The sequence below is a fragment of the Oryctolagus cuniculus genome, chromosome 13 (genome assembly GCF_051225735.1).
Source record: "Oryctolagus cuniculus isolate XC-2025 breed Fujian yellow rabbit chromosome 13, ASM5122573v1, whole genome shotgun sequence".
Taxonomy (NCBI): Eukaryota; Metazoa; Chordata; class Mammalia; order Lagomorpha; family Leporidae; genus Oryctolagus; species Oryctolagus cuniculus.
In genome coordinates, this window is record NC_142879.1 from 14,871,794 (window position 1) to 14,897,151 (window position 25,358).

At 36.1% G+C, this 25,358-nt stretch overlaps 1 protein-coding gene across 17 annotated transcripts in view; it reads left to right on the forward strand.

The window, feature by feature from the left end:
- The window catches only part of PTPRC (protein tyrosine phosphatase receptor type C), a 114,567-nt gene that overhangs the window by 1,720 nt on the left and 87,489 nt on the right, over nucleotides 1–25,358 (forward strand). The window lies entirely within an intron of this gene.

The following is a 25,358-nucleotide window of genomic DNA, read 5'->3' on the forward strand; positions in this document are numbered from 1 at the left end:
AATGACATTGAAGTGCAACATCTATAGAAATTTCAGAAAGGTTAAAAAAAGGAAATCATTTTTAAAAAATCTTTTCTCATTGAAATTCACTTTGAAATCTTTTATTTTTAACTTGTTACCATTTTCCTTTCCCCTGAAGGAGAGGGCAATAGCTATCTCTGAAGCACATTGGATTGTATTTTATATTTTGGATAATTCAGGAGAATAGGAAAAAGACAGCCTAAGATGGAATTTTTGTTAGGGTGGTTTTGTAGCCTATCGCCGAGATGGATTTAAAACTCTATGTAGGTACAATATTTTGTCTTAATACAGAAAATATTTATCAAGTTGCCAACTCTCTAAAGATGTTTTGGTCATAAACAAAAGCAAATTTAAAAAAAATCTAATTTTATCAAGGTGATGCATGTGTGTTAACATAAATCAAAGCATATGTTCTCTGAAAATTCTCCGCCAAGGAATGTCACAAAGCATTTCTAAATGAGCAAAATACTGAAATATTTTTAGAAAACAGAGTAAACCACCATAAAACTTCAATTCAGTGAGTTAAAGGTATTTTTAACTATAAGAAATATGCTTAAATTCATATTCAAAATGAGTATAGTAGGATCTAGAAACCTGACATGAACTCTACCTAATAATGTATACTATAAATAAAAGGGTTGATACACATGGATTTATTTTGAAAGATCATGCTTATGTTCAGCTGCTCACATAAATATTGAGGGCAAACATTTTTCTAAAAGCATTGATATTCTTCCTGAAATATATATTTATTTTGAGAAAATATATACAGACATAACTGTTTGCATTTGTAAATACTACTTATGCTATTTTTAAGTTACAAGAATAATTCTTTGATTTAATGCTAAGTTGAAAAGTTAATAACACTTTCTATATTTTCCTTATTAGCAAAATGAGTTGTATTCCATATTTTATTTTAATGTGCTAAAATTAATTTGTAACTACAGCACATATTAAGTATTTGAGCAGCTAAGTCAACAATTGTATGCTCTAAAAGTAGAAATGGAGCTGAATGTAGCCAGACATCAATGGATAAATAGATGGATAATTCAGATTTTTATTTTATTTCATCTCTAAAATGCACATGCATAGAAAGCCAAGGTTAAGCTTTGCTAGGTTACCCGGGGTTCTGGGTTTGATTTTACACAAAAGTTCTTAATTTCCATTAGCTGCACCTCTGCCATGAGAAACAGAAACAAAAACTTTGTTCAAAATTTGTCAATAATTCTGTTGAACAGTGGTGGTTCTAAGAATATAAGGAACAATGAGTGATGTTTGGCTCTGGTAAATATGTAATACCCTACAAACCCATCCTCCCATAGTATAGTAGTTAAGGTATATTGGTTTTGCTATGTGATTTATGTTATGAATTATGAATCTTAACAGTTGATACTCATTTCCTGCACATAATTCTTTATTTTTCCATCTGCATTTTTACAAACAAGTGCCATGCCTAGACCATTTCAAGTGTTCAAAGCAAATTCTTAATTGAATTTATAAATAATTCTACTTTAGTACTAAGTATTCTACAGTTTAAAGGTATTGGGATGTGAGAATGATTACTTTTAAAATATTTCCTGCTGAAAACTTGCTGGTGACACTTATCATTGCTAGAATTTGCAGTGCATTTTTTTAGATGATAGATGAAGTGGGAATATTGGGTTGTGTTTTCATGTCCTCTCATTTTATGTAGCTAAGCACAGAGGCAGAGTGGTGAGCATGAGCTAGGTTCTTTCTCTGTTCTGTTTGGTATGCTTTCACCAGTGATAATTAACTAGAGTAGGAATACAGATATCTCTACATTGTTCGTGTACATATGCATATCTACATATCAATTTATACATATACTAATTATATGTATATGAGATTTATATAATAATTATTCTCTATTAGTTTTTCCATATTTGCCCACCTCTTAAATCTTGGGATTCTATGAGCTTCCATCCTTGGCCAGTTTATTCTTGTTTTGTAGACTCATTGCCTACTCTGTTGATAATCCTGATGCTTCCATTCCAGACTCATCCCTCAGAAACATGGAACTTATCTCTTTTCCTAAATTTGAACGTGCTCACCAAGTCCCGAAATTTTGCAGTTTCCTAATTTTGAAAATCTTTCTCCCCGTCTGCATCTTCATGGCCATTACCTTAATTCATGGCTTTTTTATTTTTCACTTAATGTATTGTAGTGCCCTCCTAATCAGTCTGAAGTCTCATGCCTTCTGGATGCCTCCTATAGCTTAGAACAAAATAAAACCCGGGATGGGTGCTGATATTTTCTCATTCCCTTTCATTTAGGTTCTACTATTTCCATAGCAATTGGGTTCACCAATAAGCTAGGAACTGGGGCTGGCTCTGGACTGGGATGTGTTTTTCTTCTTCTTTTCTGACTCATTAATAGAGAACAAGTTGGAGGTGTTGCCAATGCCCAGCGCCTCTGGATTTCCTCAAGGCCTTTCAGGCTCTGTGCAAATCCTCTCTCCCCTCTGACCTCCTCCTCTGTCACTCTTGTCACAAAACTGCTCCCTGGCGCTCTTCACTTTTTCCCATCTTCCCTTGGCATTTTCCAAATATTATTTCAATTGTACTTGGGACAACAACCTTGATGATGATATATGAATCAGTGGATGTTTTGCTGTTGTAACCTTTATGAAAATAGAAAGTATGTCATATGTGTCTGATTTCTTCTCGAGTACTGAATAAATAATAGATATTTTGAGTTAATCTCCGGTTTATAGTGATGGAAGGAGAAGTGAGGTTAAGAAAAATCTGAGAGGGAGAATATGAAACAAACGAAAAACAGAGGCAAAGTAGGAGGGTGAAGTTAGTAGGACAATTTTGTCATTAAATTTTGGGGTAGGCATTGTGGCGCAGAGGGTTAAGCTGCTGCCTGCAATGCTGGCATCCCATTAGGACATCAGTTCATACTCTGGCTGTTCACTTCTGACCCTGATCTCTGATAATGTGCCTTGGAAAGCAGCAGAGGATGTCCCAGGTACTTGGGCCCCTGCCACCCATGTGGGAAGCCCTGATGGAGTTCTGAGATCCTGGCTTTGACCTGGCACAACCCTGGATATTGTGGCCATTTGGGGATTCTCTCTCTCTCTCTCTCTCTCTCTCTCTCTTCCCCTCACTCTCCCCCTCCCCCTCTATCTCTAATAACTCTGCCTTTCAAATAAATAAATCATTTTTTTTTAAATTGAATTTATTTTGGATCTATATGTTTATAGGCTTTGGCTTCCATCCCGTTTTTCTTTTCCACTTCCTTCTTTCATCTTCTGCCTCACCTTTTGTCTGGAAAAATCTTCTTGACTTAAAAATCCATAGTTTGAGAATGTTGTACTTTGTTCCCCTTGACCTGCTCTTTGGGCAGTCTAGCTGAAGTCAGTTTGTGGGCTGATTTAGAGAAGCAGGGGACCGAGAGGGAAGTACCCACCTGGCAGGGCAGTAACAGAGGGCATCAGGTCCCGCCCTGGCAGTGCTGGTGTGGATACTGGTCGGTCCTGGGGGAGTGTTTGTGAATACAGATGCAAGGTGGTGTGTACATGAACCATTTGCACAGAGTCTGGGAATCACTTCTTATGACACAGAGTGATCATGATTTTCAATCTGAGTGTACAAAGAGCAGAACTTTTTAGTCAGGTCGATTCACACTGGTGAACACATAGCATTGCTGAAGACAAGGTTTCCTATTCAGACCATGTGTATGGTGTCAATGTGGGACAGAAAAAGACATTTTTCATCATCACAGACCTTTGATTTTTTTCATCATCTTATATCTTTAAGAGATTATTTACACAGGAGAAAATTGGAGTAGAAATTTAGCTTAGTTTATTTTTTTATTTTTTAAAGAGACAATTCTTTTTTTTTTTTAAAGATTTATTTATGTATTTGAAAGAGATACACAGAGAGAGAAAGAGAGGCAGAGAAAGAGGTCTTCCACCTGCTGGTTTACTTCCCAACTGGCCACAATGGCTAGAGCTGTGCCAGTCTAAATCCAGGAGCCAGGAGTTTCTTCCAGGTCTCCCATGCAGGTGCAGGGGCCCAAGGACTTGGGTCATCCTCCACTGCTTTCCCAGGCCATAGCAGAGAGTTGGACTGGAAGTGGAGCATCCAGGACTCAAACCATCACCCATGTGGAAGTGGAGCATCTGGGACTCAAACCATCACCCATGTGGGATGCCAGCACTGCAGGCGGTAGCTTTACCCGCTACAGTGCAGCGCCAGCCCCTTAACTTAAACTGAATTTCAGTTTGGTCTGAATATGTTTGTCAGTACTGGTCCCCCACCTGGATATAGAATCACTACTATGATTTTGCATACATAAAGGTAGCACTCTTTAGCGAATGATACAGGAAAAAATAAAATATTGAAGGATATTCATTTACCGATTTGATATGATATCTGTTTGTACATACTACTCAAAAATCCAAAAATTGAAATTATAGTAATCATTGGAATTTTGTGTGCATTGTTAAATATTTGGGCAAAACAATAATTGTTACCCAAAGTCTTTCTTTAGTCTACATTCCTGTTTATGTATCAATGAACTACTGTGATTTCGATCTTTCAGGAGAATCTGGAGAATGACTATTGTGAGCAGAGAATTAGGAGTCAGGAGTTACAGAAAAAAAAAACAAGAAAGATTAATGAAGGAAACAAAAAAACATCATACTCTTTCATACAGGGAAGACATAATTATTTACGAAGTCAATATTAAGAAAATAAATAAGCATTTTCTGTGGCTATTCTCAGTATCTGCAACCGGTGCATTTCTGAAAATGCAATCAGCAAGACTATTGATGTTTTTATTTTATAGTTTACCAAAATCCCCATGTAAAACTAATGCTAATGTGTTGCATGGTGCTTAGCTATACAGTGTTTTAAATTACACATTTATTTCCTGCTGAAAATGAAAGAACTGGAGTAAAAATCTACTTTACAGAAACTTTGATTTCTTCCATCTATACTATATGCAACATACTTGCAAAAACTTGTGGTAAAGAGATTAAAAGTTGAGCTTATTTTTTATTTTAGTGCAAACATGTTTTCAATCCATGCTTAGTTTTTCTTAATACACATTTTTACGAACTTTTTGGATACTCCTTACGTTGCATTTATGAAATTAATTACAATGCAATGATATTCAAGTAAAATCATCACCATTCATATATTTAAATTCTTCTTCCTATTAAAACGTGCACAATTGGAAGTAAATCAGCTTCCGGTGATCTGTCAATGCTGGATAGAAGGCAACAGTTGAGGGTAATCCACCATCACCCTCACGATTTTTATGATATCAACAGTTGATAAAGTGAAGTTAATGGATATCACTGATAGTTAAGAACAAATGCTCCACATGTTAAATTGAAGATTGCTTCCTGATATGCAGGAGCTGTTTGATCTAGCAGTTCAGCTACTGGTCGGTTAGTGCATCCTTTCCCACAGCAGAGCACCTGGGTTCAATTCCTGGATCTGACACCTGACTCCAGCTTCCTGCAGATGCAGACCCTGGGAGGCAGTGGTGATGAGTGAAACAGTTGGATCCTCCTACTTGGATGAGAGATCTGGGTTGAGTTCTTGGTTCCTTGCTTTGGGCCCCCATCTGTTGTGAGCATTTGGAAGTGAAACAGTATAAGAGTATCCTCTCACTCTCTTTTTGTTTCTGCCTCTCAAATAACTAAATAAAAAGATTTAAAAATCAAGTCCTGATATTCAAGAAAATAGTTAGAGAAATCTATATACATAGCAATAATACTAAGATATGATACCAAAGGGACAATGTAATGCAATAAAATTTGGTTATTATATTTTAAATATTTATACTTATAAAAACCAATACTTTTATTTCACATTAAGAAAAATATTAAACACATTAGGAAAAGAGACAGGATCCTCTCCAAGTTGGGGAACATTGTGGCAGTTGGAGTAAGAAATATGAGGGTCCTTCATAAGGTTAGAGGAAAAATGGAATTAAAAATGTTTGTTTCAGTGCAGAGAGGTTTTGAAATCCAGGTAGTTCTTTCATAATGCACACTTCCCTTATCCATTTTGAGAACCCTTCCTATTTTTGAAATCTAGCTTTATAAACGTCATAATCTTGATCCAAACCATTTTTGACCTTTGAAACACAATTTACTGATCTAATAAACTACTGTACACATTAAAATTTGTGGGAATGCTTTGAGAGCTACGAGATTCTCTGCAAAGTTGTCCATTTTAATCATAGAGTCCCACGAAATCACAGCACATAGTTAGTTCTTCAGCATTGGAGCTGGGTCCAATGAGTCATTGTCCATTGCTGAAATGGGCATCTTTCCATTTGATTATTGTTTATAGTCCTTGTGTATATTCCCACTGAGCTAGGTCTTTTTACTTGTTGATAGCTTAATTTAGTGGAGTATTAAGCCCTTGACTATGATGTAAATTAAAAATATTATCTAAAAATACTGAGAGAGAACAAAATGGAGGGAGGGAGGAAGAGGGAGGATGAGGAACAGCGAGGGAGGGAAGGAGGGAATATCATTATATCCTTAGAATTGTATCTGTGAACTACATTGAATTTATTCTGTTTGTGTTAATATCATGTTAGAATGTAAAAACAAACAGATGGTTAAAAAAACATAGTTTAAGGTTAGGTGCCAGAAGATCAAATTCTTATAGGCCTTTGAATTTTTCTCACTTTACATTCCCTGCTTTGGGGTTTCAGGGAATACTCCAGATTCTGCCATCTATATAATTTACAAATCCAACACAATCCACAACTCTATGAAAGGGATTTTTAGCAACAGAATTATTGCAACAACAGCCTGAAATCTCCCCTTCCTTCAGTCCCTGCTGGTGTCCTTATCTGCCATTGCTAGGACAACCTCTGCAAAAGGCAAAACTCACCTCCACACTCCCTCCTTTAGCAGCTCCCTGTGGAGCCTCACTCACGACTTAATACCAAGGATGTTTTGACTCAACTTTAATGAAAACAAACATTTAATTGAAATTTACCAACATTTATTAGTTTTCCTTGCAGAGAAGTTTTAAGGAGAAAAACTAACCTGATTTAATTCTCTCAGTATTTTTATATAGCCTAATTAAATCATTGTCTTAAACTGAGCTGATGATGTTCAACAGCATTATTTTCATTATAATTTTACAATCAGAGTCATGAAACAGCTTCCCCCACATCAAATTTTACTGATTATAGCTTATGCCTCTGGGAACTTTACTTTATGGTCATTGCTTTTCTTTCTTCCGTTCTTTTTTCTTTCCTTCTTTTCTTTTCTCTCTCTTTCTCTCTCTCTCTCTCTCTCTTTCTTCCTTCTTTCTTTTCTTTTCTTTCTTCCTTTGTTTCTTTCTTTTAAAAAGATTTATTTATTTATTTGAAAGACGGAGTTACAGAGAGGCAGAGAGAGAGACAGATCTTCCATCCGCTGGTTCAGTCTCCAAATGGCTGCAATGCCGGAACTGGGTCAATCCAAAGCAGGGAGCCTGGGGCTTCTTCTGGGTCTCCCATGTGGGTTCAAGGGCCCAAGGACTTGGGCCATCTTCTACTGCTTTCCCAGGCCATAGCAGAGAGCTGGATCAGAAGTGGAGCAGCCGGGACGCAAACCACCCCCCATATGAGATGCTAGTACTGCAGGCAGAGCTTTACCCGCTACACCACAGCTCCGGCCCCTGGTCATTGCTTTTCTAAGTGTAATTTTCCTTATCAAATAAAAAAATTGATTTTTTAAAAAACATTTGTCTTATTCTGTTTAGCCAGAAAAATTTCCTGCATATAGTTTTAGTTACTTCTAGTTTTTTTACATGTCAATGTTACGTTGAATATAATTCCTGTAATGTGATTTTTCTTTTTTGTCGGACTTACATTGGTATCAGCCATTCTCAGGTTTAAGTTGGGTTGATATTTCTATCAGTACCCTTCAATTTGAGAGGGAAAGCTCTTTCAGCTAGAGTTATTTTGAGATTTTAACCCTCTTGATTATTACATAGTTGATGAACAATTTTAAAAATATTTGCGGGCCTGTTCTACCTTCTGGAATTAGCATATTTTTTAAATAAAATTGATTGATTCATGCTATTTTGAAAGTAAAGTGACAAAGAGAGAGTCCTTTCATCTACTGGGTCACCACCAAATGCCCACAAGAGCTGAGGCTGGGCCAGGCCAAAGCCAAAAGCCTGGAGCACCATTCAGGCCTCCCACAGCAGTGGTAGGGAGCCTGCCTGAGCCATCATCTGTGACCTTAAGTATGCACATTAGCAAGAAACTGGACTCCAGGCATTACTTCATGGGTTATGGTTGTCCTAAGGGCAGCTTAACTCCCTGTGCCACAACACCCGCCCCATGGAATTATGTTTTCATTCTCAATCATTTGCATGTCATTCTATTGACTGGTCTACACACTTCTTACCACCTTCTTACTAATTAGTCGAGCAAAAAGTAAGGCGTAAAATTGAAGTAGTGAGTTTAACATCTTCTCAATATAAAATGATGGGTGGGAAAAATGTCCAAATATCCTCCTTTCGTCTCTGCATTTCAGGAAATAAAACAAACCACAAATGCACCTGCAATCTACCTGAAACCTTCCAAATTTCTCCAACCTAATCTGCAACCATTTCGTGACATATAATATTCATAACTTGTGCTTTCCTAAAAATATATTATTTTCCTATCTCCAAAGTGTTGGCTGGGCTATGCTGTTTTTTCTTCCTTTCACAACCTTTTTCAACTGGGAGAATTATACTTGCTTCTTAAAATTTAGTTCAAAGACCGTGCCACTTGCTCTTCCACTTCTTTCCTTTATGGGTAGGTGCTTTTCTACTGTGATCACCTTGTGAATAATCTTGGGGCTCCCTTTACTGGGGAGCTTATTTAAGTCGTCACTGGATCACTATTGATTTAGCATTATCTGTAGCTTTTTGGGACTGGTCCACTGATGGAATGGATGGTTGGTGTGATAGACTATTTGGAAAATTTCTGGAAATGAAGAAATTGCATAGAGCTTGGCTAGCAGTTTATTTCTTTCTCTCTCTCTCTTTTTTTTGATTACGTGCTATGTATAAAATTGTATATCCCTATTTTTACTAGGTAAAACATGATCATTCTAGACAATTTGAGAAATACAAAAATGAATAAATAGACACTTAAAAATCTCAGTTCCTAGCACTCAACACCTGACAAGTTTCTGATTATTTCATGTGATCAGACTAAATAAGTCTACATATTTATTAATAAGTGTATTAATTTATATGATGAACAACTATTTTATGAATGCAAGCTGGGAATACTACATCCCCTGCCTATCCTCATGAAATCTGTAATCTCTATGGTAGTGGCTACTTTGAGAAAGGGTTTTAAAGTTTCCAAAATTTCCATCACTTCCCCAAATTTCTCTCCATAAAATAATTCTATGCCTTGCTGAGGATAACTATCAGAATGTCAATATTTTATAAATTATAAATAAAAAATCACTACTTAAATTCTATGTATAATATACACAGTAAAAACTGTATTCCTAGAAAACTATTTCCAGGCTTCCATTCCAATGAGATTTTCTCTGTAAACTTCTGTTATACAAGTCCTGAGCTGCCTCTGATTTGTGTAGATTATTACTAAGTACTTGAAAAAAATGGACTGGGACTTGACAGTATTCCTAATTTGTTTTAACTGTTTTGTAATTTACTCTGACAATGAAATATTTATTTGGAGAGTTAAAAACTTACATATACAGATACCACACAACTAAATCCTTAGATTTTAAGGTGGTTGTGCAGGGTAATTCTTCAGGCTCACCAGTTAATAGCAAATGGGGGTTTGCTTGCTAGAGTGAGGGCTGGGGTTTTAATGTGGGTCTATCTTATTCTCAGCCCATTCTTTTTCTACTGCATTAATCAGTCCTCTGAGTGGTCAGTTGGGTAACCAGAGAGTTTCGGGTATGCCTACGTGAAGGTCAGGAATCACAGCAGAACCAAAGGCAGTTGAAGTTGTTTATATGAAACATGCACATTGTGCAATAAGCCGCTTACGTAACTTTAGAAAGATTGAATTTACTTAGGATTGTATGGCTCTTAGACAAAGCACAAGACATCTTTGGTTGATTCATCTTTTGCTACACAAATAATGCAAAAGTGATGCATTACAATTATTTGAAAAGGGAGTTACCCAAGTATAAGGAAGTCTGTCTTGAGGTGAATTATCCAATGGAAAGAATGGATTTTCCCCCACCTAATTTGTTTTTTGATATTACACAAAGTGAAAATCTTTGAATAATTCACCAAGGTATCTAGATTTTTCACTGTTTTTGAAGTGCAAGGGAAGTAACTTGACCTTTCTTGAGCACTTTGATCATGGAAAACACATGAGTTTCTCATCTTATTCCAGGAAGTATAGACAACTGAACATCTTTCATTCTCATCCAAGATGCCTAGTCAATGAACTGGGTAGGACCATATTACTTTTCTCCATTCCACAGAGCTATAACTTTAGAGAAAGTAGAGATAAAGGGATGTTTATTATTTGCTTAATACGTTATATATGAACTGACAATGAGATTATTTAGTCCGAACATTCTCTGCTGACTTCTTAGATTTCCAGATACGCTTTGGGTTTTTAAAATCAGATCTTAGCTTATGCTTCATAAATACTAATTATTTCTACTTTTCAATAATTCATGTTTTTATGTTCCAAACCTTCTTACTGATTCTTTAGGGATGATCAAGATATATAAGAAAAACAAGTAAACAGTAGATACAAATTCAGAATTTCAACTATGAGAGAAAATAATGATCTCAGGAAGGGAGATAAGCAAAAGAATAGGGCCAGGGAACTGACAAAAGTAACTTACAGAGTTGGAGGTAGATATGCTGGATTCTATTTTCAAAGTGGTTAAGAGGTCAATCTTGGAAATCTAGCCTATAGTTTCCCCTATATTCCAATCTGAGCCTGCCAATCATGAAATACGGGGAAAATTATCTTTCAAAGGTTTAATTTCTTCATCTGAAAAATGCTGATAATAGCAAAAGATATTAAATGAGATAATTCTCATTGACTCAATAATTGTTCATACAGTCCAAGTACACATTAGGAACATAGTAGTGATGATGCAGTGTAAATAAAAGAGGAAAGTGCCCATTTAAAAAAAAAAACAAAACAACCTTTATTTATTTGAAAAGCAGAGTTAGAGAGAGAGAGAGGGAGGGAAGGAAATCTTCCATCTGCTGGTTCCCCTCCAAAATGTCTGCAGTGGACAGCACTGTGCCAGGCCAATGCCCAGAGCTTCTTCTGGGTCTCCCACGTGGGTGCAGGGGCCTAGGGACTTGGGCCATCTTCTGCTGATTTCCCAGGCACAAGAGTAGGAGCTGGATCCAAAGTGGAGCAGCCGTGGCTCAAACCGGCACCAATATGGGATGCCAGCACTGCAGTCCATGGCCTAACATGCTACACCGCAGCACTGGCCGGGTGCCCACTTTTCTGAAACTTACATTGCAGCAAGGGAAGATAACAAACAAGAAAACAAATAAACAAGTGAGAACATTTCAGGTATTGATAAGTGCTGTGAAGAAAAACAGTGTGATTTAATAGAAATAGGCCAAATTCAGTGGTGAATGCCCCTTTAGATGGCAGGATCAAGAAAAGCATCTTTGAAGACATGTCTGTGGGATACTTGTTGGCTGCCTACGAACATGAATCTTGATCTATGGGAAGAGGAACTGATAGGTGCAAAGATCCCAGGGCAAAACCAAGCAAATTGGTGGATTCAAGGTACAGATACATCAGCCGCGGGCATAATAGTGAATAGAGACTGAGTTGTTTGTGTTTAAGTGAAGGAGATAAGCAAGAGGCAAGTCAAGCAGTGCCTTGTTGCAAATGGAAAGAATTCATATTTTATCCAAAGTTCCATGAGAAGAAGCCATTTGGAATGTTTAAGCAGACTTAATCTTACTTCCCTGCCATGAATTGAATTGAATTGATTGGAAATGAGTCCGTCTAGGGCCAGTAAGGTGATTAAGTTGGTCAGACAGAGAAGGGAGATGGATATTTGGACTAAACGTCAACCCTGGAGATAGAAAGAAGAGAAACATTTACATAGGGTCAAGAAAAGTTGCTGCATGAAAGGGACAAAAAAGCTATAGAGAATGACTGTTGTTTCCCCATGAGTAACTGGGATGAGAAAGAGTCAAACAATGGATAAGCAGGTGAGTTCTGTTTGTCTATTGTGAATGACTGAATTCTTACCAGACATCAGTTAGAGAGTGAAGAATCAATTGGAGATAAGAGTCTGGGGCTCCTTAGCCACGTCTGGAATGGAGACAGACAGTCACTGTGCACAGATGGAATTTAAAGTGGAAGGACAGAATGTGATGATGTAGGGGAATGTTCAGATAGAGAGGAGCAGAGGACTGATTCTGAACCCTGGGGAATTTAATATTTGGGAAGAAGGACTGGGAAAAGAAATAAAGCGGGATGTCCAGCGAGGACGGCAGGTGAATATTTTGCTTTGAATGTTGCAAAATGGAGTTGATGATGTAAACAGCTTAGTAAATTCTATATAAAAATTCAAATTCATGTCTTTTCCTGAGAGGTTGTACAGTGCTTGCGAACATCCTAACTATTGCCAAACATACCTATTTAACTTTAATACTGTCAGAAAATTAATTATGAAGGAATTTATAAAAATATTTACAATTAAATATCTTCAACACATGCAAATATATCCCTTGCTAGCTTGCTTAACTATTTAAAAGAGTACAACTCAATGCAATTTGTTTTAATAGAAACTGTACAATAAGGACTAATGAATTAGAAGTTTAACTGGAAATGTCCTGAGAAGTTAATGCTCTCTGAAGTCACTGAATGATGTGTGCTTTGTTTCTGCATATGGATAAAATATTCTAAAATACTGTTTAAACCAATATTTAATATAAGTCAGAGGATTTGTTGCAAATTAACTTCTTGCATAAAAGGTTTATCTCAAAATTTTAAGTGTTCCTTTTTTTGAGCAATTGAAAACCAATTGGTTATCAATTTGACAGGTATTGGGAAGAATCTAATGCCCTTTATATTTATATAGCATGCAAATGGAGGATAAGTCCTCTTAGGAACATTTCATATATATGTATTCATTTTCTATATAACACCTAGTCATATATGTTTATGTGTAACATATATACATATATTGAGTATATACATATGATATTGAATTCATTCACAGCAAATTTTCTTAAAAATATAAATATAAGTAGAGCAACTTACTTCTGTAATTAATGGTAGCTAATATGAAAAAACAGTATTTATGTGCTAACCTATTCTCAACATTTTACCAATGTTATCTCACTTACGTATACAAATCATTATGAAGTCTGACTTTTACTTGCCCTTCACATAATAAATTGGTTGATTTATCTTCCCAGGTATTTATTATAAGCTTTACTGCTTATCATATCCTAAAAGGGAATAGTTTAATTTTCCGTGTTCTTGTTTTAAATTCTAAATTGAGAAAGAGGGGTCAAGAGAGGGAATTAGCATTGTGTCTCTCCTGCACACCTGAGGCTGTACTGTGCTTTGTACATTTCTCTACATTTTGTTTCTATTCCTCAGAGTATTTACTAAATATACAGATGATTCCCGGCCACTAATTTTAGTAGAGGAAGCAGAATTATGGTGAAACTAAAGGAGTTAAGTAATCCAAGTGTGTATGATATATTGTATTATGATATTTTGCTTAAATGGCAAAATAGGTGAGTCAGTTGGCTCTTAACAGGGATCTCAAAAATGAACTTGTCTAGAAAAGGCTCAGCACAGGAGAAAGTCGCACAGCTTTCTCTTCTTGCTTCTGCTTCATTTTCATACCGGTCTGAAGCAGCAGCGTCAGCTCATCTCCATCCTCATTAAAAAGGATGAACCAGAGAGAAGGGGTAGGGGAGAAAGTGATGAAGAGAAAGCGGGTCCATTTAAAGCAAATGGTGTATGAGTGTGTGAGAAGCAGGTGATCTTGCATGTAAGCACTATCATGTGTGGATCAGAAAGCATAATTTGCTGTAATGCAGAAAAATCGGTTGCATTTAAGCAGCAGGGAGATAAAAGCCCACTCAAGCGAAATAGTCTGTTTACAGACATGTTAGTTCAATTATGTGAACAAATGCTACATTTTTTGACCCACCATTTCAAGAATGGAAGTTTGATGTGGAAATGAGGACACATTGAAACAAAAGAGAAAGGAGCATCTCATTTCAGTGGAGAAGCTGAGCTGCCTCCTTGCTGGCTGGCGACTGTAGAGTCCCGAGGTCCAGGAAGGGGAGGTTCTCACACTGAGTACGATGAAAGGTGCTTTTAGAATGACCTACAAGAGAAAAGTTACTAATGCCTTTGAAATAAAAGATGCTCCCTTTTCTAAGAATAGACAGTGGTGGTGTATCAAGGGCAGCTAGGAGTTGTGGATGACAATGACTGGGCATGGCCAGAAGGAGATCAAAGGCAACGGGACCCTCAAAATTCTGGAGGAGGAACAAGGCAGATATGGAAGAAGGAGTTCTTCAAAGCCAGGGAAATAAGAATATAAAAATACCTTTAGTTGTCAAATGTAAAATTTGTACCAGATTTGTCACATTCTATTTTTCAGGAGCACAGGAAAACTAAAGCCATCTTCAGTTGATATAAAGTTAACTGTAGATACCTCCTTATCTATCTTAGTCAATTTTAAAAATAAAATTTAAAAATAACTGTTACGCTTAAAGAATCCCAAAAGATTTTCTTTGTTATCTTTAATATGTTCTCTTAAGTTAAATGTTAATGTTTATACGTGTAAGTGTAGGGTAGTAATAGAAAACGAATGTGAAAGCAGTTCATAAAATGTAGTGCCTTGAAATAATATGGTTACATTACTGAAGCATTTGGAAAACTATAAAGGAGTACTGAGATTCTGTCCTTACTATGATCATTATCTTGCTGTTTGGTTTTTCATTTTAAGAGTTGGAGTAAAAATCGAAACTTGATGAAAATAAGAAATGCCTCAAATATTACTCTGTAAATCAAAATACATACATGTGGTGTTTGACCACCACCCATGTGCACTCTTAGTGATTATTCTATTCTGCTGACATCTGTATTTGGTGAAGAGTAGTAGACAGAAAATGAAAAAAATCACTGCCATCCATAAAGCTAGGATTTTGTGGAATCTTGGCTTGAGTTAATGGTTTGTCAGTGTATGAAGGAACATACTTATCATGGATCTCTTTGCTAAAGAATACCCTTTATACGTTAGAACAATGTATTTACATAAATGTGTTTGTGGGGGAAAATCATGAACCTTTTATTTTAATTCAGCCACAATTCCATTCCATATTTAATACAGAAGAAATTCCTTATGTTATTTTAAAGCAAAAGCACAGCTAATTTATAAAAAAAAAAAAAACAGTTTTGCCCATTAATTTTTCTCAGAAGTAACACTTCTTAAAGATATCAGACACCATAACGTGCCTTTTCCTCCAGGCCTCCATTTTGTGGGCTGAACATCTGGGTTTCATGAGGAAGAAAACATTTCCTTCCTCTGGCTTTTCCCTCTCTCATAGATATTCATGCTTCATGTTTGTTAGTAAAATAGACATAATTTCAATATCTACTGTTAAACACACATGAATTATGGAATTTTCAGTGGCTTTTTAAATTAAATACTTTTAAATTCCTTATAAAAACAATATTAAGAGCAACTCTAAGAAGTATTAGGGCCACAGATGTTTTCCTTTATAGTGTTAATTGATTTAAGGTCCATCAAAATGTTGTTAAAACACCCAGAGGTTAACAATAATAACAACACATGGGTCAGATTAAAATTCTTTTTGTAAACAAAAAGTAAAATAGTTTATTTTCATCTGACTGAAAAATACTCCTGTTAAAGTAACAATATATTATCTAACATTTCATTCTCTTGCTTTATTTGTATAACAAAAGTATATTTAAAATTAGCAGTTATGGTACACCAAAAAAGTATACACACAGATTACATTTATTAATTTTGTTTTTAGTGAAGAGAAGAAAATATTATATTTTCCTTTCCTTTTTATCTGTTGTCCTATTTTGCAAGTGTAGTAATTTCACTCTGCTGTCCTCTTCAACTGACAAAATGTAACACAGAACAAACAAATGTTGTCCTTCCCACCCCTGTAGTGGCTCTCTGTGCTCCATGTAAGTCTTCCTTCCTAATATGAGGGAATAATATATCTATAATTTGAGAAAATCATATCAAGGAGAGTTTTTTAAAAATACACATTAACATATGTAATAATAGTATCTTAGCAGAAATTTTTAAATTTTTATAGAAAATAGTGAGCATCAAATTGAAAATTTTAAATAGTCATCTAGTTTCTCCATGTTAAAATTACTAACAATGAATTACAGAGCCACAAATACTTTGGGAAACCTTTATTTCAGGAAGTAAGAAGGGACTTCAAGAAACGGAAAATGGAATTTAAGTTTATTTTGGGGCAAAACTTTCTGAAAACCATGCATACAAAAGATCTTCAAAAAGTTCTTGAAAAATTGCATTATGATACATGACCTTCCAAAATTTTTTGCAACAAATTAACTTACCTTTTTAGTCCATAAACCATTTAAGTATTTACATATACTGGGCTTAATGTCAAACCAATTCCATTAACTTAGGGACAAGACTTTGTTGTTCATGTGGCTAATTTTGGTTATGATTAAAATAATGTGGATATGGTTTAAATAAGTTAATTTTCACAAAAGTTATGAGGATCAAAAATTATCTTCCTACTTAATGATGAAAAAATGAGAAAGCATTTTACTCATACCACTTTATTTTAAAATAATGCATTTGAATTTTATTTTATTTACTATTTACATAGAGCCAACTATTGTTTAAAACACTGGGCTTTTGATATTAGCCACAATATTCCCTCCCTACATTTGGGTAGGAATTCCTGTAGAAAAAGTTTAAAAAGAAAGTAAAAGGAATTTGGAAATTTGGAGACCATTATAAAGTTAGGGCATCATTATACGCACAATAATACATGGTAGAAAAAAAGAAACCTTGGAAACCATCTAATTTAACTAATCTGTTCTACAAACAACAAAACTGAAACTCAAAAATGTTTAATGACTTGTCCTATATCATACCAACACTGTAGCCACTTGGTACAGAATTCCTTCAGTATATTATGAGGTATTTGTCCATTTACCCGATACAATGAAATGAATATTGGAATAGCTATTAGAGGCACATTCTGAATCTGAACTCAGTCACTACTTCCTTTTCACGGACTTCAATTTCAGTTAAGTGGTGTTGGGTAATATGCTGGACTCCTTCAGCCTCAGCTCCTTCATCGGAGCAAGGTAGGGCTTAGTCCAGTTTCTCAGCCTTGGCCCTATCAACATGTCAGCTGGAGAGCTGAGCTGTCCTGTGCATTGTCAGAGGCATATCTGCATCCCTGATTGGTACAGCCAGACTCAGTAATACCCAAACTGAATCCAGGTCTTGCCCAATGTCCCTAAGGGCCAAAATTGCCCTCCCGCATCACCCCGTCTCGTTGACTACTAGTTTAGTTGAAATAATCTCTTCAAGCCTCTTCAGTGGTGACATTGTGCTATTCTAGGCCATCTGACTAAATTTCAGATGCTTCAGCAGGAAGCACCACTAAGCATTATTCACCAGAAGTCAGCCGGGCACTGTATACAACAAAGAGACATCATATAATTTTTAGAAATTTAAAATAAAATATAAAAAACATTAATTATTTTAAAAGGTTAAGATTTGGCAAAATAATATAAATGTACAGTTACTGAAAGGACATCATTTCTCTCACGTACAAATTATCTACAGATTTACCAACTGTACCTACATAAATATAAAATATAAACATAAAATATAGCACATAAACATAAACATAAAATATAGCACAATTCATTCATTGTTATAAAAGTTTAATAGAGACTACTTCGAGTCACAGGTGTTCACCATGCCGTGTTCTTCTCTAAGGCCGTAGCAAGTATGCAGGGCAGTTGTTACTCCTAAGAACTGCTAGAACAAACATTAAGGGCTTTAGAGTGAAAAGGGTCCCACATGCACAGGAGAATATAGACGTCTGTTGTCCTCACTTTTTCATTTGAAAGGTATCTTTAGTTTCCTTTCTTTCCCTCCATCATCCCATCCTCCACCCCCACTGGTTCCACACATCTGCCAGTAGAAGTTTGCTAGTTAATACAGTATTAATGGAGAAAGGAACTTTTTCTGCTATCTGCATTAATATATTAGTCGTGGTTTTCACTTTTTCTATTAAATTCAATATTTTTTTCTATTTTTATTGGATTAAAACAATAGAATTTTAATTTCTCTCCAAGCTAAGATATCAAGAATAAATCACTTTTTCATTTTAAATAAAAATAAATCTAGTACAGGTACTCATCAAAAGGGACAGTGCACCTTGCAAGAACTGCTAAGGGACATTAGCAACTTCCGTCTGGCAATTGAAGCTGGACAAGGGAGCTAGCCTGGGCAACTCTGCGACACAGCCTAGAGTACTTGGTCTTGTATAGTCACAAGTTCCCTAAGGAAGTTTACTGACTTGTGTTTTAAAGAAGAAATGCGTGTCACGGAGGTGGAGTGAAGGATCAGCTACACAAGGAAAGTTTAGTTGCAGTAAGTGGGAGCTGAGAGCTAGAACAAGCTGGTTATGTTCTGCCAGATGGAGATAAAAATCGAATCAGCCACATCCTGTGACGAAAAACTGTTAAAGTAGGCAGACTTCTATCAGTGAGTGTAAGTAAAGGGCATTAGAAAAGAAAACTGAATTAGAGTAGGGGGAAAATCAATTTTGTTTAAAATGGGATATCTATTTCTTATGCTTTTAGTGCATTTAAACTCTGACACCAGATGGAATTAAGAATTTTTATACATTATACACACACACACACACACACACATACACATTATTCTCAGGCATGGAAAGCCAAGACACTGTGACAAAAATGACCTAAATGAAAGATCTCTGTAAGTGAGATCCTTGTGGAAAGAACGGGCCATCAAAGAAGGAGGTACCCTTCTCTGAAGGGAGGAGAGAACTTTGACTATGGCCTTGTCTAAATAAGGTCGCAGTTTGTGAACTCAAGAGGCTTCCATAGCCTTGGCAGCTGATGACACTAAGAACTGCTAGAACAGTTCTCGGGTGATTACTGATGTCATAAACAAGAGTGTCAATTGTTAAATCAACAACAGGAGTCACTGTGCACTTACTCCCCATGTAGGATCTCTGTCCTTAATGTGTTGTAAGATGAGAATCAATGATAAAAGTAGTATTCAAACAGTACTTTATACTTTGTGTTTCTGTGTGGGTGCAAACTGTTGAAATCTTTACTTAGTATATATTAAGTTGAACTTCTGTATATAAAGAAAATTAAAAGTAAATCTTAATGAAGACTGGGATGGGAGAGGGAGTAGGAGATGGGATGGTTTGCGGGTGGGAGGGTGGTTATGGGGGAAAAAAAACTGCTATAATCCAAAAGTTGTACTTTCAAAATTTATATTTATTAAATAAAAGTTTACTAAAAGCATATATACATTCATATCTAAAGGAAATATTGTACCTTTTTCTAGCAAAGCAAAGTTTGAACTGAAAATCAAAGCATTCAGTTTCTGGAGCAGAGAAAATTAACTGGGTGCTTTCACTTATTAAAAAGCTGATAATCTTTCAAAACATCTTGGTTTTTTAAGTTTTCTAGTTGGCACAGTATTAATGGAGAAAGGAACTTTTTCTGCTATCTGCATCAACATATTAGTCGTGGTTTTCATTTTTTCTATTAAATTTAATATCAGTAAGCCATATTAATTTTGAAATTCATTATTTCAAATTCAAAGTATAAAGTACTGTTTGAAGACTACTTTTATCATTGATTCTCATATTACAACACATTAAGGACAGAGATCCCACATGGGGAGTAAGTGCACAGTGACTCCTGTTGTTGATTTAACAATTGACGCTCTTATTTATGACGTCAGAGAATTTTAATTTCTCTCCAAGCTAAGATGAAGGATATCAAGAATAAATCACTTTTTCATTTTAAATAAAAATAAATCTAGTACTCATCAAAAATCCTAAACATACTTGAATTAAATGTACTCAACTTTCTGTGTAAAAAAATTATCATTTAAAAAAAGCAGTGTTTTCATTTTTAACTTTCTTGCTACTTCTGGGTTCTGACAGAGTCTGGAAGCAGAAGTTGCAAAACACTGTGAGAAAACTTCTGTTCTGTTTTTTTTTTTTTTTTCTTAATCTCCGCCCAAATGGAAATACCAGAAGTCTAAGGTCCGTTCTTGCTAAGTGTTCATCTCAGTGTTGCATTTCCACTAAAGGGCTTGGCTGATCTTTCTGTACCCAGTTGCCACCTATTCAGAATTTCTGCTCACCCTTCAACATCCCTGTGCTTTTCCTAAATGAGAATAAACTATTGTAGGTTTTCTGTTGATACTTTCTTCATACCTCAATAAAATATGTATCAGTAGGATCTCTTCTGTAATGAGATAGTCTAATTTTGATTGACACTTGTTGAATGGGGTAAACTAACCTGTGTCTAAACTCTGTGGCATAGCACAGTTTTTTTTTTTCTTCTTTTTTTCCAGGGAAGAGCTATGAAGTACAGATAGACTGTAGCCATTCTTCATGCCCACAGGGACAGTCTTCAGCTCCGTCTCACTGGAATGCCCTTCTTAATTTGCTCTTTAGTTCCTTTCCACTGCAAGCATCTCTATGGAAGAAGCTTTTGCCCATTTGCATTTGTATATCCAGTACTTTATATTTCAGTTTAACTTTTAACCACATATTTGTTGTATTAATGAAATGGATGAATGAGCCCCTATAACTCTTGGAGATAAAATGGTACTATGGGAAGGTTTTAACCTGCTTTAAGTACATAGACTGATACCTATGACTTGTATTCTTTAGCAAGAATGACAAACTATAGAGCTTGAGTATTATCTTATTGTGCAACTTTCTTATATAAGGATTGCATAAGGGAAGGAAGCATGTGTTGAATAATTGTACTCATGAAAGAAACATCATACTCAAATGTTTTACTTCTTAGAAATAGAATGATACGGATAGCCTAGAAGGTTCATCATGAATTACCAGTCTCCACTATATGAGAAAATTATTTCTTCTTTGTGAAGTGGTCAATTTGGTGAAGGCTTTTGCTTGCTCTTTTACAGACTAACATAGCAAGTATTTCATGCCTCTTCCACTCTTTCCTCTTGGTCTCACCTCCAAAATGTGGTTAGCACTATGGTACTTGTGACCTGAAATGCTAAATGTAACAGGTGTTTGGCAAGACTTGGTGAAACTGCACTTCTCTTCTTATTGTGTTATTTTCGGGGAAACTATGATTAAGGTCCCCTTAAAAGATTTTAGAGGGTAGCACAGTTTTCTGGTTGCTTCTACTGTTCATCAAGAAAGGAATTAATTCTCTGCACTTTGGAGTGAAAATTTTTGGGAAAATTTTTTTTCATTAATCATTGGAGAATATTAAGTTGAATAGGTGATGTGGCAGTGCCTGAGGAAGTGTGTGGGATATGCCCACGCTGGCCGGCAGCCTCCTGCCTTCCTGGTGGTAATTAAGAAAAATAGTTTTCTTTCTAGATCTGGTTCTTCAAGATGATACTTTTAAAATCTATCTTAATAATGAATTTCAAATTGAGGACCAAGTTATTTCAAGTAAAATCAAAGTTGAGGGAGGTGTGAGGTTACCTTTCCTTATTGTTGGAAACTCAGATTGTTGGGCAGTGGAGAGAAGTAGGCCAAAGTCTTTAAGAGGAAGTCACCACCTGCGTTATGTGTTGACCTCTGCTTCCTTCTCATGCCTTCGCCATTAGACACAGATGATCTCATAGTGACTACATGCTTGTTTTGGAAAAATGTCATTTGCTTTTTCTACAAATATCCAACCCATGTTGGTATTGCTGTGTGCCAGTGAGCAGGAGAACTGGTGTATCAGGAGACATGTGGCCCCTCCCCATGGGGAACTTCCTGTGCTGGCTCTGTGCAGGGAGATGCTCCACCATTGAGTGTCCAAAGAACCAGCACGAACTTAATGAGGACATATTAACAGTTTATTGAGGGAATGGACGATGTATCAAAAATCATTGTGGCCCCAAAGGATATTTTTCATAACTTTTCTGTAGAACTAAATATTAGTTTCAGTCAGAGAAGACTAGATTAGTGGTTTTTCCTTAAAATGCATATTTTTAGACAGAAACCCTCATCCTTGTATCTTCATGACCATTTTGTTAAGATGAAGTCCTAAACCATTGTTAAAGGCTAGCGAGGTCTTCAGTCTCTTCATACAATATTGGCAAGGGACTTTCAGAACATTGCTTCCCCGATGTCCTTCCTAGCAACGTGCGAGAGTTTCCTTTCATACACTCTTGCCAGAGTTTAATTTCATCATTTGAAAATGAATGTGTTAATTTGTAGGTGAATATATGATTTCTTAAATTTTCTATTTCATATTTAATTTGAGTTTTGTTGTCACTGGATTTTTTTTCACGTGATTAAGGTCATTTGCATTCTTCTATGAATTGTGTTCACATGATTCATGCATTTGGTTTTATTTTGGAAGAGGGATATGTATATATACAGGGATAACTCAAAATATTTGTAGAAAGTGGAATTCAAATATAAGTTTTTCCTGGTGCAAAAAATTTCAAAATCCACGCATAATTTTTAATATGCATTTTCTATAACCTTTGTGAAGACTTCTCATATAGTCTACGTCAACACAAATGAGAGAATCAGGGCCATGATTAGGGATTAGATGGGGCTCAGCTGTGACACAGTCAGGAGGCTGGACTGTGTGTGCATCCATCAGTTTTTCTGATTAAAAGAGTTTTACCTATTTTTCTGTGGAATATCCAGAAGAAACTTGGGCCAAAATGGACACCAGTCTCCAACCCACAGTAGGATATCCCGTCATGAAAAGAAAAGCAGGTGACTTTGACAGTCAGTCCTTGAGCCTTAACATCTTCCCTGTCAGAGAACCAGCCACTAGCACAGAATGCATTGTGATCTTGCAGGGGCTCCTCACCCTTTGCTTCACTCCCAACTTCCACCTTTAACCACATACCTATCTGCTAACTTTCACAACAGGGCAGTGAGAACAGTACTTTTGGTAGGCTTTTTTCAATTTCGTAGAGAAGGCTATGCATAGATATTTGAAATTTCTTGCACCATAATAAACATCTTTAAATTCCATTTTCCATGAATGTTTTAAAGTACCCCCATATTTTCACCTACATTATTCTTTTTCTTAGGATAATACATCTAATATTCCTTTATGTTTTCTATATTTACCATGCTATCTTACACTCCTCCCTACCTTCCACTCCCCCAGGACATTCCTCTTGGATTTCAATCCCATTCTTATGTATGGTATCCTGAACTGGATACAGAATTTCAGGGACACTGTACCTCATATCAACAAACATGTCTTACAAAAGATGGCTATTGAGACACTACCATGTCCAATTAGCTGGCCAATTTACATTTCTATTTTTAAAGTTGCTATTGATACAAGTGATGGTACACATTTATGAGGTACCATGTGATGATCTGATACAAAATTCATTATCTAGTCACCCAATCAGGGTAATTAGCCTATTTATCCCCTCATATGTTTATCATTTCTTTGTGGTGAGAGCATTCAAAAACCTATCTTTCAGCTATCTGGAATGTACAGTATATTAATGTTAACTGTTATCACTCCGATATGCAGTAGAATACCAGTATTTATGCCTCCTCTCTTACAATTCTGTACTCATTGACCAAGACTTCTTCCTCATCCTCTCCTCTCTCCCTACCCCATCTCTGGTAACCACTATTCTATTCTCTACTTCTGTGTGGTCAACTGTTTTAAATTCTACATATGAATGAGGTCTTGCAATATTTGTCTTTCTGCATCTGACTCATTTCACTTAACATAACGTCTTCCCAGTACATCTGCACTGTTGCAAATAACAAGGTTTCCTCGTTTTATGATTTTTGTATTCTATTACATGCCAGCAATCACAGAGACAACTTAACTAGATTTAGGCAATGCAATTCCTCCATGCTGTATTGGCTGCTTGAATCATAATATCATTAAAATAACTAACAATATTCAGCACTTAACATGTGCTAGATGCTAGTTTTAAAGCATATATACTCATTCTCTCATATAATTCTTATAATAACTTTATGGTGTATATAGATATCTCCATTTTATAGAAAAAGAATCTGAGGTACAGAACAATTCAAAAATTTGTTTGCAATCATGTAGCTGTTAGGAGGCAGAACCAAGAGTTGATCCTAATCAGCTTGATTCCAGAGTCATTTTGATTAAGAATTACATAGTGTAAGCATAAATACTCATGTTTTAAACTGGAATGTCACAATAGATTTGGTTTATTCAGTAGGAATGAGAGGGATGGAGGAGGCTGGAAAGAGAAGAAAGATAGGACAATTATGAACATTGAAAATCACATAGTATATTCAGTCCTTATGCTGGGTTCTCCTGCTCTTTTCAGCTTTAGGTCGACCAGTGTCTTTCCCCACACAACCAACTTCCTGCTCTCCTTGCTTAGAACAGCCTTTCACATACCACAGACACTTGCAGTGGTTTGACAGTCATGGTTCTGTTCTCTGAACATAATTGTCACATCTCGAAGTTTGCAAAGAAATATGAAAATTATGATTTCCTCTTTCATTTTGGGACCTTTTATCAAGCCCTCATTCTCAGCTGACCATTCCTTGTGTGTGATTTATATAACTATTACATATGTCCCTCAGCTAGAGCCAGAACTGCTTGCCAAGGAAGGGATAGACATAGAGAGATAGACATGAAGAGATAGATGGGTCCCTGTGCCTTGGAAGTGCAGCAAACTCCTACATCTCTGATGGCCCATGGTGAATAAAGACACCCTCCACACACAACTGCACCACAGGCTGGAATGAACCTAGGACTACCTTTTCTATGTAGCTCTGAATTCTCTAGACCCAAGTCCTGCTGAGTGCACCTGCTCCGCTGTATACTTTGCTAAATTTCATTTTTTTCAGTCCATTAACATAGCAAAATCAAGCTGGTAGTGATTAACAAATTGAATGATAGTAATCCTTAACTCTTTATCTATTTTTTTTTGTAAAAAACAACAGTTCTCAGGAACTCTTTTAACTATATGATTCCTTTGTATAATTAAACAAGCTTTATGCTTCTTGTGAAGTATAAAGAGGCACAAGTGGGTTTGGGGGAATACAAGGAGGCAGTTCTAAATAATTCGCAGTCCTGGTTTGCTTCAGGAAATAGCTGTGGGA